Below are 17,293 nucleotides of genomic sequence, written 5' to 3' on the forward strand. Positions count from 1 at the left end.
GCTGCACAGCATAGAGCCAGCCACTCAGCCACACAGCCATAAAGAATAACCCGAAGGCGAGCCAACGCCAGTGATCTGAGGGCTCGCGCCTCTGTTCAGTGGACAGGCCAACACTTTGTGACACATTCCTGTCAGCGACATGGGCTGATCCCTCCGCTACTGTGTGCTCAGTGGAACAGACTGCATGCTCTGTAAGGCAGCTCCCGTCCAACAATTGACCGCTCCAAAGCTTTCGGAATTGGAACACAACGTCATGGCCTTCACTATTCAGCACCTTTAATGATGGGCTGACAATTTTTCTGTGTGTGTGCGCGCGCTGCGAAATTTAAAGCTTTTAAATTCACTACTGGATCGAGTAGGAAGGATAGCACAGTAAGAAGGTGTTGTGTTTGAATCTCAACTTTGACATTGGGATTTTCAGTGTGGAATTTGTGTGTTCGCCCCCTTGTGCTTGTGCGCTTTCACAGCAGGTCCTCCAAAAAAAAAAAATCACATTTGTCAACAAAGGAAATGAAAACATTTGGGATGAAATAAATCCATAAATAATTCATTCATTCATTCATCTTCCGAGCCGCTTGATCCTCACTAGGGTCGCGGGGGGTGCTGGAGCCTATCCCAGCTGTCTTCGGGCAGTAGGTGGGGGACACCCTGAACCGGTTGCCAGCCAATCGCAGGGCACACATAGACGAACAACCATCCACGCTCACACTCACACCTTGGGACAATTTAGAGTGTTCAATCAGCCTGCCACGCATGTTTTTGGGAATGTGGGAGGAAACCGGAGCACCCGGAGAAAACCCACGCAGGCCCGGGGAGAACATGCAAACACCACAAAGGGAGGCCGGAGCTGGAATCGAACCCGGTACCTCTGCACTGTGAAGCCGACGTGCTAACCACTGGACTACCGGGCCGCCCTCCATAAATAATATTATTATGAATTTTTTTTTAGGATCATCAATCTTACAATCTGGTGTGTGTCTTAGTCTTTTGTGTTCTTTCTCTTTTTATGACATAATAATTTATGTTTTCATTTGGGTTTTGAACTGAAGTATGATGCATGTGTGTGCGTGCTTGTGTGTGTGTGTGAGAGAGTGTTTTATATACTGTATATATGTACTGTACATATATGTATGGCTCTCTTTTCTGTATTTTTGATGAAATCTTCCCATACATTTTCTTAAAATGTATGGGAAGATTTCATCTGCACCTTTTTGCCACCCGTCAAGTATATAAATAATCAGCATGGCTGGCTTTCAGGCCATCATTAGATTCGAAAAATGACACTGGCAAGTTTATCCTCTTGCTTTATAAGGATACAGTACTTCCTTTGCATGTTCTGTTACTGCTCTAAGAGTGCAATTTAAATGGCGCTGTATCTGGAACAATAATATCAGAAATATATTAATGAAAATCAGGCCCAAATATGCAAAAACAATCATTACGGCATCTCATTGTTGGATCCAATTTGTGCACGCCCCAGGAGACTGAGCAGCAAGTAATAGATGGGTACTGTAGAGAGCAATATTGGCAGTGAACGCGAAGAAGATTCAGCCTGATGAAAACTGGTATGGCCATGGAAAGTTTGGATCGAAGGAGCCTCCTGCTTCTTCCTCAGAGATGTGCTGCGTTATTAGCATTTTTTTTTTCCTCGTCTGCCGACTGTAAATTCAGTAAATGTAGCCCTGTGGTGGTAAGGTGGGCAGACGGTATAAATAAACAGAGTGTGTCTGAGGGCAGCGCAGTGGCCCCCACCTACCCAACATCAATCTGTATTACAGCAGCCAGTGGCAGACCAATCGCCCTTTTATAGGCTTGTGAAATGATCAAACATCTGCTCATAACCGTGCTTCATGTATACATGTTTCAAACATACAGTAGAATATCAAATCCTAAGTAATAATTTGTAAGAAATGACAAAACCATACTTAAGCTTCAAGACTGAAGTGAAAGACTGTTGTTCTTTGGTACTATCACACTTTAGGAAGGTCGTATTCATTACAAGATCAATGGTGGACTTTTAAAAGTCCCAAAGCGCTAGCTACTGGAGCGCTATTTGAGTTAGCATTTTTTTTGTTTTTCTTTTACGTGCTTTCTGTAAAAAGGAAGGACTCACTACATATATTGATTGATGCGAGAAAGCGCAAGAAAATGGATGTTAGCTGCTCAGCGAAAGTGGAATTTGTGAGGCAGTTAAGAGAACAACCGCAAGTCGCTTGTAACTCTCGTGGCGATCGATCATTTTCAGAGCCAAATGCAAGGAAGAGCTCCCATCTGAATTCCTGAAGCTTTTGTCAAAGGTCGTTCTTTAAAAGCGTCGACATTCGCCATCAACTGATTTTGAAGAAGCTAAATGATTTTGGAGGAGAATGGCATGTTGCTCATTGAATTTCATCCCAAACCTGTGTTCGTGTTGAGATTGAGCACAATTGGACGTTATTGAAAATCCAAATGAATTATATCACTTAATATATTCGTGCACATCAAGAGCAGCAATAGTTCTTGAGTGAGGGCATTTTCATTTATTGTTGTGTATAATTAAAAAACCATCATAAAGAAAACATTCTTGGTGTCTGTGGACCCGTGGTGCTAATGCTAATCACATATGGTGCTAATGCTAATCACATCAACAGAGCTACACACATTTTTAGCTTGCTGTTCATCAACTTTGTGACAAAAATCTCAACTGCTTAAAACTTTGCTTCACTGTTGCGCATGATCAAATATTTGAAATTCCGCTGTTGTATCATCACTTGATAGCTGTCAGTGGCTCATTGTTTCTCCCCGAGGACCTACTGGACAACTAATGATGCCTGACCCAACTTGAAATTGGCCCCAATTCAAAAGTGAGGTGTCTGACTGAATTAGGCTTGAAACAGGAATGAAAAGGGCTTAATTTGCATAATGTTTGCCCAGCTTTAGAATCATGTGTTGTCATTTTCCTCCGAATAGCTCAACAAAGAGGCCGTGCTTAAAAGTCAGCCGCGGGTGGACGAAAGTTCAACAAACACGACAAAAGGTGAGGCGAGTAACTAGCTTGGCAGCTGTAGTCGACAAAGGTAGCAAAGGCCCGGGCCGTAGAGGAAGGAAATGAATCCAAGTGGTCCAAGGTTAATGGTGGCTTAGAACAAAATGGATTCGGTGCCAGGGGTGCGTTGACAGGTGATTTGACAAGAATGAAGGCGGTCCATCAATCTCACATTGGCCTGTCTGACCCTTCCCCCGTCCAGCCATGGCAGCTAGGGGGCGCCAAGTGTCACAGCGACTTGACCGAGACAGGTCTCCAGACAGCCCACCTGCTGTCTGCCGAAAGCTCGCCCCTCTGGCCAAAGGAGACGCCATCACTTCATGCTCGACTGGCATAATGAAACTGTGATTGGAAGAAAGTGAACTGTGACAGGTGGCGCTAGCGCCCAAATTCGTCCAGCTAAAATCACACACCAGCGTCATTTTTTTTTTTTTTAACTGCATGATTTTCCTTCGAAATGACCTGACAATTTAACGGTGCAAAAAGGGTGATGTGTCAGTCAACGCATTCCTGCCGCACACGGTCTCGTCTACTGTAAGGAATGCAATAAGTCATTCGCCCCGAGAACAAATACCACCCAAAGTGTGCGTGATGACTGCCATTATGTGCACATGGATCCTTCCTATCTGCACTTGCTCTTTTCCTCCTAGCCAGCAAAGTAGCCCCCGGGAGGTTCGGCTTCTTGTTTAAACCTGACGTAAATTCCCTGTCACAAATCCCTTGGGGGCAAGCGGGCCTGCAGGCACCAAAGCAAATATTTCTATTCCTGATCATGGCCGTTCCCTTTTAACATCCTCACCCCCTTTGCGCCCTGTTCTGAACCTACCCTAGCACCACAAGCCAGCCATTTGTCACAAAGTAATTATAGAATTATCGATTGGCAAGCAATTAACACCTTTCTTCTCTTCTTCCACCATCATCGCAGCAACCCCCCATCCCACCGCTCCACCCCATCCTTTAATTTGAATTTGGAGAGAGAAAAGAAAGAGAGGGGGGGGTAGGATGTGGGAGTAACACATTTAATCCTGCTGGCATTTCCTAGTTCTCTTCAAATTAATAGGGCGACAGGGACAAAATGGCTTTTCTTTCTTCTGCCTGTGTTTTTCTTCGGCTTGTCTTGCCTCTGCCGATCGTTCTTTGACGGACGGGGAGCGGCCGACAATACAGTCATTCAATGTGGCCTGAAATCCACTTGCGAAAATGATAATCAACATGCTTCAGAATGCACAAAGAATGTTCACATCTTTCCCATTTTTTTTTTGTTTTGTTGAAGCTTTCATTTGTATCTGTAGCTATCATCACCTTCGGAACATATGGATGGGTTGAACAGGCATGCTGATTTGCCTTCTGGCATCTTGATAACACATTGCTGTCTCCGAGCATCACTTTTGATGCTCATACGCGCTGATCTGCGCCTCTTTCCATATCCACGGAGAGATATCAGCGGGCTACTTAATTATTTTTACATTGAAATTTGTGCAAAGCGTATGGCGTTTCTCTCTGATCTGAGAATGTGCATATGTATTCTTAAACTGTGATTCAGATCCCAAAATTGGGTCACGGCTCGGCTTTTAGTGTGTTCCCACAAAGTAAAAGTAGCAATAAATATTAATGAGTCAGGATCCCGGGATGAGAGACTAAATTTCTAATTTGGGCCCTGCACTAAAAAAGAACCCCGGTGTTACACGGATTTCATTTTGTTCCGCTTTCTCAAGTCGCGGCCGCTTGAAATTACAATTCTTGTCAGCACGCCAGCAGATGAGATGGAGCCAAGGATGGCACCGAACCACAACAAAATAACTGGTATTGATTATGCAAATGTTACCATCGTTGAATTAGTGCCATGATTATGACATCAATGAAGGATTTTTATTTTTCAGTTAACGCTCCTCAATTCAAACTTTCCCACGCCATTTGATGAAAATGTTGTCAACGAGAGGGCCCTTAGTGCAAATGAAGAACCCCCCCCCTCCCCCCCTTGCGAATGGATCACATTCAATTTCACAGCTTCCTCTCTTGGAATGATGAGACGCTTCTGTGAGAGGAAGTTATTTTGCAGAAATTGAGGGACAATTTCAGGTCATTGCGGGGCCTTTTTTTTTTTCTTCCATGCTGAAATGTTGATCAATAAGTCCTCTCGGAGTTTCATTCAAACAAACATACAGCAATACGCCTGCCTGAAAAAAAAACACTGCTGTATTGACCTGTTTTTCTTGCCCTGCAGCCCTTCTTATTTTCTCAAAGAAGGGGTAACCCAGGAGACAGACTTTGCTTTGGCTTTTTATGGCTCCAAACAGTGACTTCTGTTACCATCGCATCAAAAGCCTGCATGCGCTTGTTCTTTTTTTTTTTTTTTTTTTTTTGTAATTGTGAAGTTGACATCTGAGATCGTTGGCGAAATCACAGGATGATTTTCCTCTCGTCTGCTAATCTACAATTTTGACGTTTGATAATATATCTTTGGGGTTGCAGACTGTGGAATGTAAGACTTCCTTCAAAGCTCACGATTACAGACAACCGAAAAGTTATTTAATTTCTCGTCGTCCGAGAACAGTCGAGTCAAGCGACGCAGTCAATACTGGTGCTTTTTACGAATCGGCGTACTCAGCGATTGCTTGACGTAGCGCTTTGGCAAGGGTAGCAAAATGGTGAGCCCAGCAAACAATATATCGCTGCGGCAAGCGTCGGCCACTCGTCCCTGACTTTGATGAGCCATCGCTGCATTAATGCCTTTTATCACACTGGTCGTTTCAGTGGCTCCTTGAAAAAGTGTAATGGTGTCGGCGGAGCCATCTTTCTCTCACTGGCCAACCCATTATCGTTTTTTTTCCGCTGATACTGATGCTGAAACGCCACGTGCACACTACCCCGGTGGAGGTTTAATGGATGGACTCTCCTCGTTAATTGACTCACAACAGGGGACGTCCTGATCGTACGGAAAAATATCCATCCGGTATCATTATATTTGCAATTTTGGTGGCGAGTATGATGAGCTACCAACTACATTTTTACTAAAAGGCACGACGCAATGGATTTTTGTGTCTTTCCCGTCGCAAATTTGTCCCATTCTGCTGGGTTTTATGTTGTCCCCACCAAATTAATCGCCCCGGAGGAGTGCGACTCAGCTCAAACGTTCAGAGCTCTAATTTGTACAAACTGGGATTTCAAATGAAATAGGCAAAGGTTGTAAAAGAAGTTGCTAGGTCACATACGAGTTATCTAAGGGCCGGGGGGGGGGGGGGGGGGGGGTCTAAGCCGGATTTGAAACCAGCTGGATTCTATTGGATCTGTGGGAGCTTTGGACAATAAATCAATGCACTATCCAAATCACTTCGCCTTGCGAATGATGCATCTAATACCAACTGCAGATGCTACTTCTGATCGGAATTGCATTTGTTTTTTTTGGGAATCTAATCAGCGCAATGTTGTAACATGCTTGATGTATTGCAGTTACATGGCAAATCTCATCTGTTCCCTCTGTGACAAGGCGCCTACAGAGTTACACAATTGGAACATTTTTTTAAAACTTTAAATTGTCAAGGGGTGGGGGGCGTCAAACAATTGTGTTTACATCGTTTGTTGATAAATTGTAAAGTGACAGTACTTAATATCTAATGGGATACTTTCACCAATGCTAATTATGTTTTTCAGCATTTTTAAAATAGATTCTAAGGACAGTTTTGAATCAAAATTTCTTTTTATTTTTATTTTTGCAAACAACAGACGGTTTATAGGAATACTGTTCAGAACGTTTTTTTGATATCGTGGCTTTTGTCATGGAAAGAATTTGGCAAGCTGTACAGCGATGAGGCGCGGAGACTGTTAACAATAGTCTTCAGTTTCCTAGCCAATCAGGACGCAGAATACAATGCACTGTAAAAAAAAGGATTACTGTATTTAAAAAAAATTATGGCTGATGTATTGTTTGAAAATATCCTTAAACTGTCAGAGTAAAAGAAGCTAACACATGAGCATGTGATCGTGCCTTAGCATTAGCCAGTCAGTGTGTCTACTGTCACCACGCCGGCTACTTTACACGTACTTACAATAAAGCACTTGATCATATCTGCTCTTTACGTGACAATGATAAAGCTGTAAGTTTCGAAGCAATTAGCCACAATGTGATGTTTAAACCGCAGTGCCGCTGATCAGTCAGCCACCTCTATAGGCTGCCGTGTTGGCTTTGTACAGTATAATTCCAACCGCTTTACATAATTGACAAATGGGGAATACTAGATTACATTGACCAGACAGGTAGGTCAGAATATCATTTATCCTCTTTATATCACCATAATGACTTAATGAATTAGTGTCTTGAGAAACCGCTAAATGAGGTTGTGAAGGGGCCCGTGGAGACGTGCTCGGGCCGGCCTTCCCGAGTGGGTGTGACAAGATACGGAATAGAGTTGTGCGCTTTTTGCTTGGCGAGGGGTTGAGGGGGGGGGTCTTGCTGGCACAACATGGCGGAACACGGTGCTGCTCTTGTTCCCAGCTGAGTTGGGACCTGTGAGCAAAACCGCGCGCCGCCTTGCCCACACGCCACTTGCCTTCCAAGCTCTCGTTTTCCACATGATTAGCTTGCCACCTGTCCTCCGACTGGACCCTGGCCTCCGGGTCATTCATGTCACAGTAGCGTTTAGCGCTGGCAACGTTTTCACTGAGATGTGCTTCATCATTGTGGAACCCATTGAAATAATGTATTTATGGTGTAAAAAATTAGAGAAAAGGATGCTTTATCAATTATTTATTAATACAAATTCATAAATGTTTTGAGAGGTCACAAGTGTGCCAGAAAAAAGACACGAATTTTACTTAATTGATTTGGCATTTTGTTTGCTACAGGTCACCAATGATGTAGTGATACACTCGTCTGACTTGTGAGCGGGAAGAGTGAGATCGGTTCCCACTCAGTGATGAGTGATGGATGTGACCGCCTGTTTGTCTCTGTATGTGCCCTGTGACCGACTGGCGACCAGTTCAGGGTGGTGTCCGGTGTTGAAAATGGATGGATGCAAGTTGTTCTTAAAGCTTTTACACCAAGTAGGACTTCAAATAACAGTAACATAGTAGGATTATGCGTTCATCAAAAGTAAGGTTTTATTCCGAGGAGAATCTTTTTTTATTGTGTCGACCTCACAGTGCAGAGGTACCGGCATCCTGTGTGGAGTTTGCATGTTCCTCTTGGTGCCTGCGTGGGTTTTCTTCGGGTATTCCGGTTTCCTCCCATATTCTAAAAACATGCGTGGCAGGGTGATTGAACACTCTAAATTGCCCCCAGGTGTGAGTGTGAGCGCAGCTGGTTGTTCGTTTCTGTGAACCCTGCGATTGGTTGGCAACCTGTTCAGGGTGTCCCCGGATTACTGCCAGAAGACTGCTGGGATAGGCTCCAGCACGGCCCGTGACCCTTGTGTGTGTGTGTGTGTGTGAGTGTGTGTATATATATTTATACACAATTCTAATATGTTTGCTAATTGCATGTAAACCTTTCTATTTATTATTATTTCTATTTATTTATTTCAGTAGTTATTTCACATACCTGAGCGAGCCCGCGAACCCATAGCTATCCTCGAACTACATATTTTGAGACTCACTCATTTATAGAATGCCAACAATGTACCTGTATAGTGAGAGACACAATTATCATAAGTTGTTTCTGCTTGATGGCAACAGGGAAATCATTCACCTTTGCATTCACTTTTTGGGGCCTTCCTGTTTTTTTGACGTAAAATGTGTGTCTCGGCTCAATCAGGGTTGGGAAACACTCGACAGTGATGCCAGTGTAGTTCTTATACAAATCAGCGGAAGGCACTGTTTACTACCGAATGGCTCCACAGCTTTGCTGACTGCTGCACTGCTCACTGGGTTCTATGACAGTATTGCCAGTCTTAACACATTAAAAATTCATACGCTGTGGACTTCCGAGCAACAGCTGGAAATACATTAACACGACAAGATTAGAGGTACCAAGACACTGACAGTCTTCAACGTGTTTTTTTCCCCCCCCCCATGATATCAGATTCGCAAGCCGTTCTTGTTTGGCATAATGGGGAAAAATTGTATCTATATGTGTCTAGATTGTAAACGGTTGTATCCAGAAAATGTACCTCGTTCAAAACCAGCTTGATATTCTTTTTCTTCTCTGAATACATTTTCCACCTGTTTGAACCTGTTGTGTGATGCACAGTGGCGCCGCGTGACACGCCACGTTATCCTTTGGTAGCGATGCATGCCGGTGATACATTTGCGCTCCGTCAGAGCAAAGGATTGGCTCTGACCCATGTTGGCCGCACTTCTGATGTTAGTGGCTTTGGACAGCAGGGAAAAGCAGAGGGTGACTAAAGAGAGATGGAGGTCACAGTGTTAAAAAAAAAAAAAACCCTTCTCCATTTAAAATGATGACAGCCTCCCATGTCCATGTTCATTTTCACACCTGCATGATTCTACATTATGACCCAATGAAATTTCATTAGGACGGTTTGTGTTACCCGAGCGATCTTTATGAATATGTGATGAAGTCACTCCTGGTTTGCCTTTAAAAAAAAAAAAAAGTTTCATCGGTGACCAACTCGCGGTGCAGCAAACAGTATGACAAATGCAGCGATAGCTCAACTAATGAGCCGGTGGAAGCCCAGTCAAAGCTTGGATTGTGAGTGGGTGTGCGTATTTTGTTGTCACCGGACATTAGTTTGCCAATGTAATCATTACCAACCCAGATGATTTATTTTTTATTTTTCCAGGTCACGTTGCCAGGTCTTGCATACCAGAGTTTCAACATCAACCCGCTCAATACAAATTCAGGCATAATTGAGCACAGATTGGAGTTTTGTCTCAAAGGGAGCGTGAGAGGGCGAGAGGAGGGTGCGGGGGGGGGAACGTGGAGTGCGTCAGACTGAGTAAAGTTTTTCAGGTCTTTGTCCCTCCTCAATTTGCATGCCTAATGAAGCTGAGCAGGAGTTAATAGTGGGTGTAATGACTTCTGACTGGCTAGGTTGTGGGCTGCCGGGACAGGGTAGGCCCTCCGAATGGTTAACTGTGGGCAAAGGATATGTTGGGAGAAAGAAAAGAAAGGAAAGCTGGGTTTACCATTTCATAAATGTGTTTGGACTGTTTTCATTTCGCCGGCTTGCTAAAAGATCCGTACTTTTTTTTCTGAATGATCTGGCCAAGTTAAATATTTGTTCACTCGAGCTTCACTCGTCCAATAGGCCGTTAAATACGGCACATTAACCGCGCTGATGATTTGCCCCATTATACAGTAAGAATAAGTAATGAGCAAAGGGTCTGTTTTTGAACCATTGACATTGTGACAACAAACAGTGTTTACAATTCGGCAGCTTGGTCGTTCTTAAGAAATTATAAGAATGTGCTGAGAACTGAAACAGTGATACTGTATCGTGATACACGTACAACATTGACCATGTACAATACTTGTTTAGGAGTTGAGTGCAAATAGCCCAAGTCATTTGGCTAGGTTGTTAGCATTTTTGACTTCACCTATTTTTATGCTGTAATAACGCGAGTGTCATTTGTGGTTCTGTTCTACTGTATACGTCCAATAACTGTGCTGCAGAACATTAGACAAAAGTAGGTAGCTCGACTAGTCTCTCGTCAAGTCCGTTTGGAATGATTGTGAGCCAGGCCCTCGAACTTTAAGTCATCTCTAACCTTACACAGTCATGGACACAAATTTGTAGTATTGCATTATGTCTTCACAAACAAGTGGAACGTGGAATGACGGGCAGGACTAAGTTTTCATTCCATTTTCACTTCCTGTAGTCGATGTCATGTGTGTGAATACCTTTGTCCATATAATCATCAGAAATATATTCATTCATTCATTCATTCATCTTCCTAACCGCTTGATCCTCACTAGGGTCGCGGGGGGTGCTGGAGCCTATCCCAGCTGTCTCCGGGCAGTAGGCGGGGGACACCCTGAATCGGTTGCCAGCCAATCGCAGGGCACACAGAGACGAACAACCATTCGCACTCACACTCACCCCTAGGGACAATTTAGAGTGTTCAATCAGCCTGCCACGCATGTTTTTGGAACGTGGGAGGAAACCGGAGCACCCGGAGAAAACCCACGCAGGCCCGGGGAGAACATGCAAACTCCACACAGGGAGGCCGGAGCTGGAATCGAACCCGGTACCTCTGCACTGTGAAGCCGACGTGCTAACCACTGGACTACCGGGCCGCCTCATCAGCAATATACAGTTCTGGAAAAAATAATGAAGAGACCAATCAATCATTTGTATTATTTTGAACACTTTTCAATTTCTGTAATAGTTGCTTGAAATAAAAGTCGAGTTTTTGTGTTTGAAATTTGGTACGTGCAACTATAAATCAAAAGCAAAATGTTTTTTTTCCCCCCTCCCCAGTCATATACCTTCAACTATCAGAAAAATGATTAATTTTGCAGCCGCCTCTTATTTTTCAGACCTGCAGGGTGGATATCATATGGCGTAAATCGAGGAATACGAAGAACCTATGAAGTTATGAATTGGCCGAAGTTTGACAGTCCAGACAGCAACTATTTCCCCAGCTGTCTATCGCCTTCTTTTTCATCCTCAAGCTGATGTGTTTTGCAGCATTTTTGGCGCATCTCACAGAGAATTCAAGTTGGCACCGGCACCCGCACTCGCCACACCGTGCCAACGTTTCTGCTCCTGCTGACCGAAGGACACACACACACATTCATACGCAGTCCTCATGGCTACAGATGTAGCCTCGACCAGCTCATCTCCACCAGGTGTTGCTTTATAGCCGTGTCACTTTGAGCCTGACTCCATCTGCCACACTCAGCCGGCAAAAGAGAAAAAAAAAAGAAAAGGCTTTCTACTCTCTTTGAGCACTTTCTACTCTCTTTGAGCACAGTCATGTAGAAAAACACAGTGGATGTAGTCCTTGTTTGTCATTTCTTTCTTTTTTTTTCTTTTTTAAAATATCTCTTTGGAATACAGCTATGTCCATCCTTATATTTAAGCTTTATGTCATTTTATAACTTTAAAAATCCTGCATTGTAATTGTAATATATGAATTGATGTTATGATCTACAGTGAAAAAAAATGGTGTGTTGACTTGACTCAATTTTATTTTTTCAAGCGGCTGCATGCAATAGAATCATCTGAATATCGATGCGCTTTGTAAGTAGATGCAAAGTCTCCTTAACTCATTCAGTACCAGCCAATTCTGGACCAAGTCTGAAAAGACGTTTAAAAACGTCTTTGGGAGTGAATGAGTTAAAAAAATGTATCTGGATCCCGATGATTTTATTTAATGCAACCACTTGACGAAATCAAATTGAGCAAATTCAACACAGCATCTGTTTTCCCGGTGGACTTTAAGCTTAAAACATATAATATATTTAATGTATATATATAATGTCAGCTTCATTCATCATCGGTGAACAATGCGTCAAGACAAGAGTGCTCTCTGCAATGTTTGAATAGCGTTGTTTATTTATGATCATTCTTGTCTAATCTTAACGAATCGTTCTGTAGAACTGTAATGTTGTTTCCCTGCAAGGCCAAAAGTGGGATCCGAATAGCAGCCTTCCTATCCTAATAGCATTCTTTTGACTTCGCTATCCGTCATCCCACCAACAGGTAATATGATAGTAGAAGCAAACAGGCAGCGTAATTAGATTGGTGTTGAACAGTGGGGCGTGTTTTTCTTCACCGCATGCTTGGATATTTAATCACAGTTCTATTTCGGAAGTAAAACACCAGCCTCGTTTTGAGCCTCTGCAGACTACAAAAAGTGGAACCCTCAAAAGAACGATACTAATCATTGACTTTGATGAACTATCGGTTAATGCTGGGAGTATTTTATTTTATTTTTTTATCCTTCCACACAAAGACCTCTCGGGAACCCGCCAACAGTAAGTGCTAATGATGCAATGTTCTTGAAACTTGCCCTCTCTTCTCTTTAGAACTGAAAGTTCTTTGTCAGTTGGAAAAGGCTGTTTGGGGCATTGGCCAAAGTAAAAACAAAAATCGACATTACCGCATGGTGATTATTGGTTCACGAACCGTTAATCTGTCACTTGGGCTGTTTGTCATGCTATGTGTCTTCCAGAGTTGTCATGTCCTATATTCCCCGCCACCCTTGATACCTTTCTTTACCCGCCGCATGCATCTGCATAGCTCCATATTATTGCAATGGCTCCTTCTTCAACCAAACACCACCTTGCGCCATCGCAAATAGATGAATAGTGTGCTGTCACTCGCCAGGCTCTTCAGAGGGCCGGCGCTCACGCTGTATGAGGAAAGTGCCAGTCATTAACAGGAGGGGGGAGGAGGAGGGAGGGAGGCAGGATGAAAAATGAGTTCATTTACGGGCGAGTCCTGTTAGCTGCGTAACGTCAGCAACAACCAAGCACCATCACCTTCTCCTCCCATCACTTGGTGTGTGTGTGTGTGTGGGGAGGGGGTGGGGGGAGTTTTCCAGCAGATTTGCACAACTGTTGAAAGGGGTGGAAAAAAAGTACAGCCTTTATTTAAATACATACGCAAGATCATTGTAGGTTAGTCCGAGCGGGAGGGAGCGTCACAATGGAAGCGCGAGCAGGTATTAGCAGGTGGGAGATTAGACATCAAGTCATCATTCACACTGAACGGGTGCTTTTTGGCTGGAGATGAGAGCTTCTGGTCACAGCTACTACAGTATGCGTTGTGCAGAAAATGTTAAATGCCAGGTCAGACAGCCTCAGACCATACAATGCAGTGTTGTTGCCAACTTTTATGGAATAGAAGCTATAGGTCGCTTGAGTTGAAATTCAGTGCGAAACTTTACACCCACAAAAGAAAACTCATTCAAGAACCGCCATGCATCCTACCGATGACATTCAAATGGTCATTTTCATTATGGGCAGAAAGATTTACTGTCATTATGACTTCTGCGTTAGCGCAGGTAAACAAAGTGGTCCGACTCAGTCGCCTCTGGAGGAACAAGACCCTTCTATTGTCTTAAATGGAAAATATTATGGAAACTTGACATTTGAATGAGTTGTATTCAAATAGTGGGCTCACTTGGGCGCCTGTCAAGTGTGAAAGTCAACCATCAAGTGCATATTTTGCCAATTTCCCCAAATTACTCGGTAAGCGATATGCTCTGAATTCCCTGGGATGGTGATGTCACAGTTGTGAACATTGACATGATTCGTGCCCCAGTTTCTCCAACCATGGTTGGGTAAACACACCATTTTGAGGCATTTGTGTATTCGGATCAGAACGCTATTTGAGACGTGTAATCCGTCTTGTTGATGAAGTACAGGCTCTTTATGTGTGGAGCCTGCCCTAAAACGACGTGAAAATTGGGGTGGAATTGAGTTGCAGACCGAGCAACATTAGAAAAAAAATAATCATATGAGGAACTTGTCTATTTAACTCAGAATTAAGCCAGACAAGTAACATTAATTGCCACTTGTGTTGCTTAATTTTGTTGTTGTCATTGCAGCCATGCGTTGCCATAATCGTATGGAAATAGGGAGATTACGTCACGATATGGTCTGATTTTATTCTCATATCTCGTACTACTGCTGTCTTATTGCTATCGGTAGAGTTAACAATATGTGAGTGCATGATTTCGGTATTGTGGTACTCAAAGCCCTTCCCCGGGTTGGCAGATCTACACGAAATCGGACACAGCACATTTCACGCTTCATGAAAATCTTGTTCCCCATAGCACTGCTCCACAATGTTCATTGAAAAAAAAAATCGCATGCATTCACCCCCCCCAACCGGCTTTGAATGCTTAACTGGCCATTGTGAGCTTATGGCGTATTAAGATTGTCCTCGTCTTTGAGCCTGTCTCTTTAATCACGGTTATTTCCTGGAGGCAAGTGAAGGCAACAATGTTTATTATGTTAGGGCGACGCTGTCACAGTTTACACCAAACACATGCCGTTTGTCACTGTCAGCTCAGCATATGAGAAGAAGGTTGGGCTCATCGTAAACTTGAGACTTTGGTAGCTATGATTATGCCCGGTCCTTCTTTCAAAGTGCTTCACCGCGCCATACAGTAAACAAAGGTGATGGATGCAGATGTCTCGAGGTTGGCAGAGTCGGATGTGAAATAAATGGAATCCCAAACCTTTGCGGTGAAAGAACCACAAAAAGGGGCCAACAACCGTTGGTAATGGAACACTGAAGTTTTATGGGGAGCGCGTCTTCAATTCTGGCAGCATGGACATTTTCCTAAATTATTTACGAGTGACGCATTGCTAATGTGCTCCGCAGATAAGGAACAATAGATAAAGCTCTGACGTGGAATTAATTACAACAACATTGAATGGCAGCCCTAACGTGCTGATCTGAGCAGATGATTTTTAGAGTGTTTATTATGCGTCCTCCGTTATTGACTGCCTTGGCATGCTAACCTCTGCTAATTAAAAATCAAACATGGGAATCATTAACGTCACATGGATGTGCCGATCCAATCTGTGCTATTCGCCAGACAAGTAAAACTCGCATTTGAAGAAAGATTGCATTCCTGGCAATTTTGAGAGATGTTGCAAAGTTTCCACCCCCATCATTGGCTTTACCCCCTGGTATATTAAGATATTTTGTGATGTTTTCTTTAATCAATGTATATCTTCTCAGTGAAAAACTGCTTTGAGATGATTGCATCACTTGGTGACTTGCTTGCCTAAGCAATTTCAGAGATGGACTCTGGAGCCTGTTTGACGACTTCATAGTCTGCTTTGCTTGAATTGTCAAAACTTGATTGTGATCAATGCCACTTGGTTACACAACAAACAGTGTGGCGTAGGGAGGGATGAGAATGGCCACTCACCCCTTCCGATGCACACACTTTAGAGGATAAAAGGAGGGGAGCGATGCTCCTCAGTAGAGTCTGCTGTGGGTTAGCGTACGAACGCCCAGCTCGTATTGAAGCTCACTCTGCTGAGGGTGTTGGCTCTCCACCCTAATGGCATACAGTAAGAGTTCTTTAGCTTCATACAACTTGTTTGAACTGTGTTATCATTTCTGTGTGGGACCAATAAAGTGCCTATTGTTGGTAGCCACAAGTGTCTTGTCGTTATTTCTGAGTGCCTATCTCCGACGATCCTTTATAAAACTTGATATTCATTCAAATTGAGTATCAGAAGTGTTTCAAAACACCCCCTCAACGTGAAACTCGCTTTATGATTATTTCATTTGTCAGTTCAAAGATAAACAGTCCAAACAAGGAAAATAAATATTTGAAATGATCCCTCAAACAAGCAAACTCAGCGTACATCGAATGCAGTTTCCTCCGTCTCACGACGAGACCACAAGCTTACCCTGTACAGTGTAAACTTAAAGAGCCTTTGGAGGTGGACCAAGACAAATAAACAGTATCTTCTGGCTGTATTTGCAGTGAACTGTTGCTGACCTTGTGCTCCGAACCACCTGCGAGGAGAGAGAATAAAGCCGATTTCTCACTGGGGATCCATATAATGTGGCATCCATTTTTTTTGAGGGGGAGGATAAGTCCTAGTCTTAACAGTTTGCTGTTTTGCCTGACACGACTGAACATTACTTGTCGATTGGACACACATGAACTCCTGACTGACCTTTTTATAATTACATTCTAAATGAATAGATAGAAGGGTGCACCAGTTATCTGGACATGAAAATATCGTATTTTCCGCACTATAAGGCGCACCGAAAAGTATTAAATTTTCCCAAAAGCCAACAGGGCGCCTGATAATCCGATGCGCCTTATGCCGGGTGTTACACAGCTTCTTTATAGTCCCCATTGAGTTGTTTCCCTGTTAATGTTCCTACGCCATCTAGTGGTGATTATTAGCAGGAACCAATTGCAACCTAAAAGGGTTGTGCCTGACACTGATTGACATGTGCACACACACTCAAACAAATACTTTGTGAGCTCTGCACAGTTATTACGAAACGAAGATAATACCAGAAGCATAGTTCACTTCTGACTAAACGAAGTAAGGAGACAAGCAAGACTTCGAAGGATACTTAGCCCCTTGTGGATGTGAGCCCACAAGGTTTGCGTGCCTTTTTGTTGAATCAATTGCCTTCGTAACTTTTGTCTTTCATTTATTGTTTTGTAATGCCATTTGTATTTATATATTTCATGTCCGTGTTTGTGACCAGTTGTGACGGCTCTATAAAAAAGGCTCTATACCTCCATCTAGTGGGCACACAGTGCAACCGCAGCCATTATTGTAGCTTTTGTAGTAATGCAACCTCAAAATGAAAACGGTTTTGAAATAGGCCATTCATTGAAGATGCACCTTATAATCCGAAGCGCCTT

The sequence above is a fragment of the Hippocampus zosterae genome, chromosome 9 (genome assembly GCF_025434085.1).
Source record: "Hippocampus zosterae strain Florida chromosome 9, ASM2543408v3, whole genome shotgun sequence".
Lineage (NCBI taxonomy): Eukaryota > Metazoa > Chordata > Actinopteri > Syngnathiformes > Syngnathidae > Hippocampus > Hippocampus zosterae.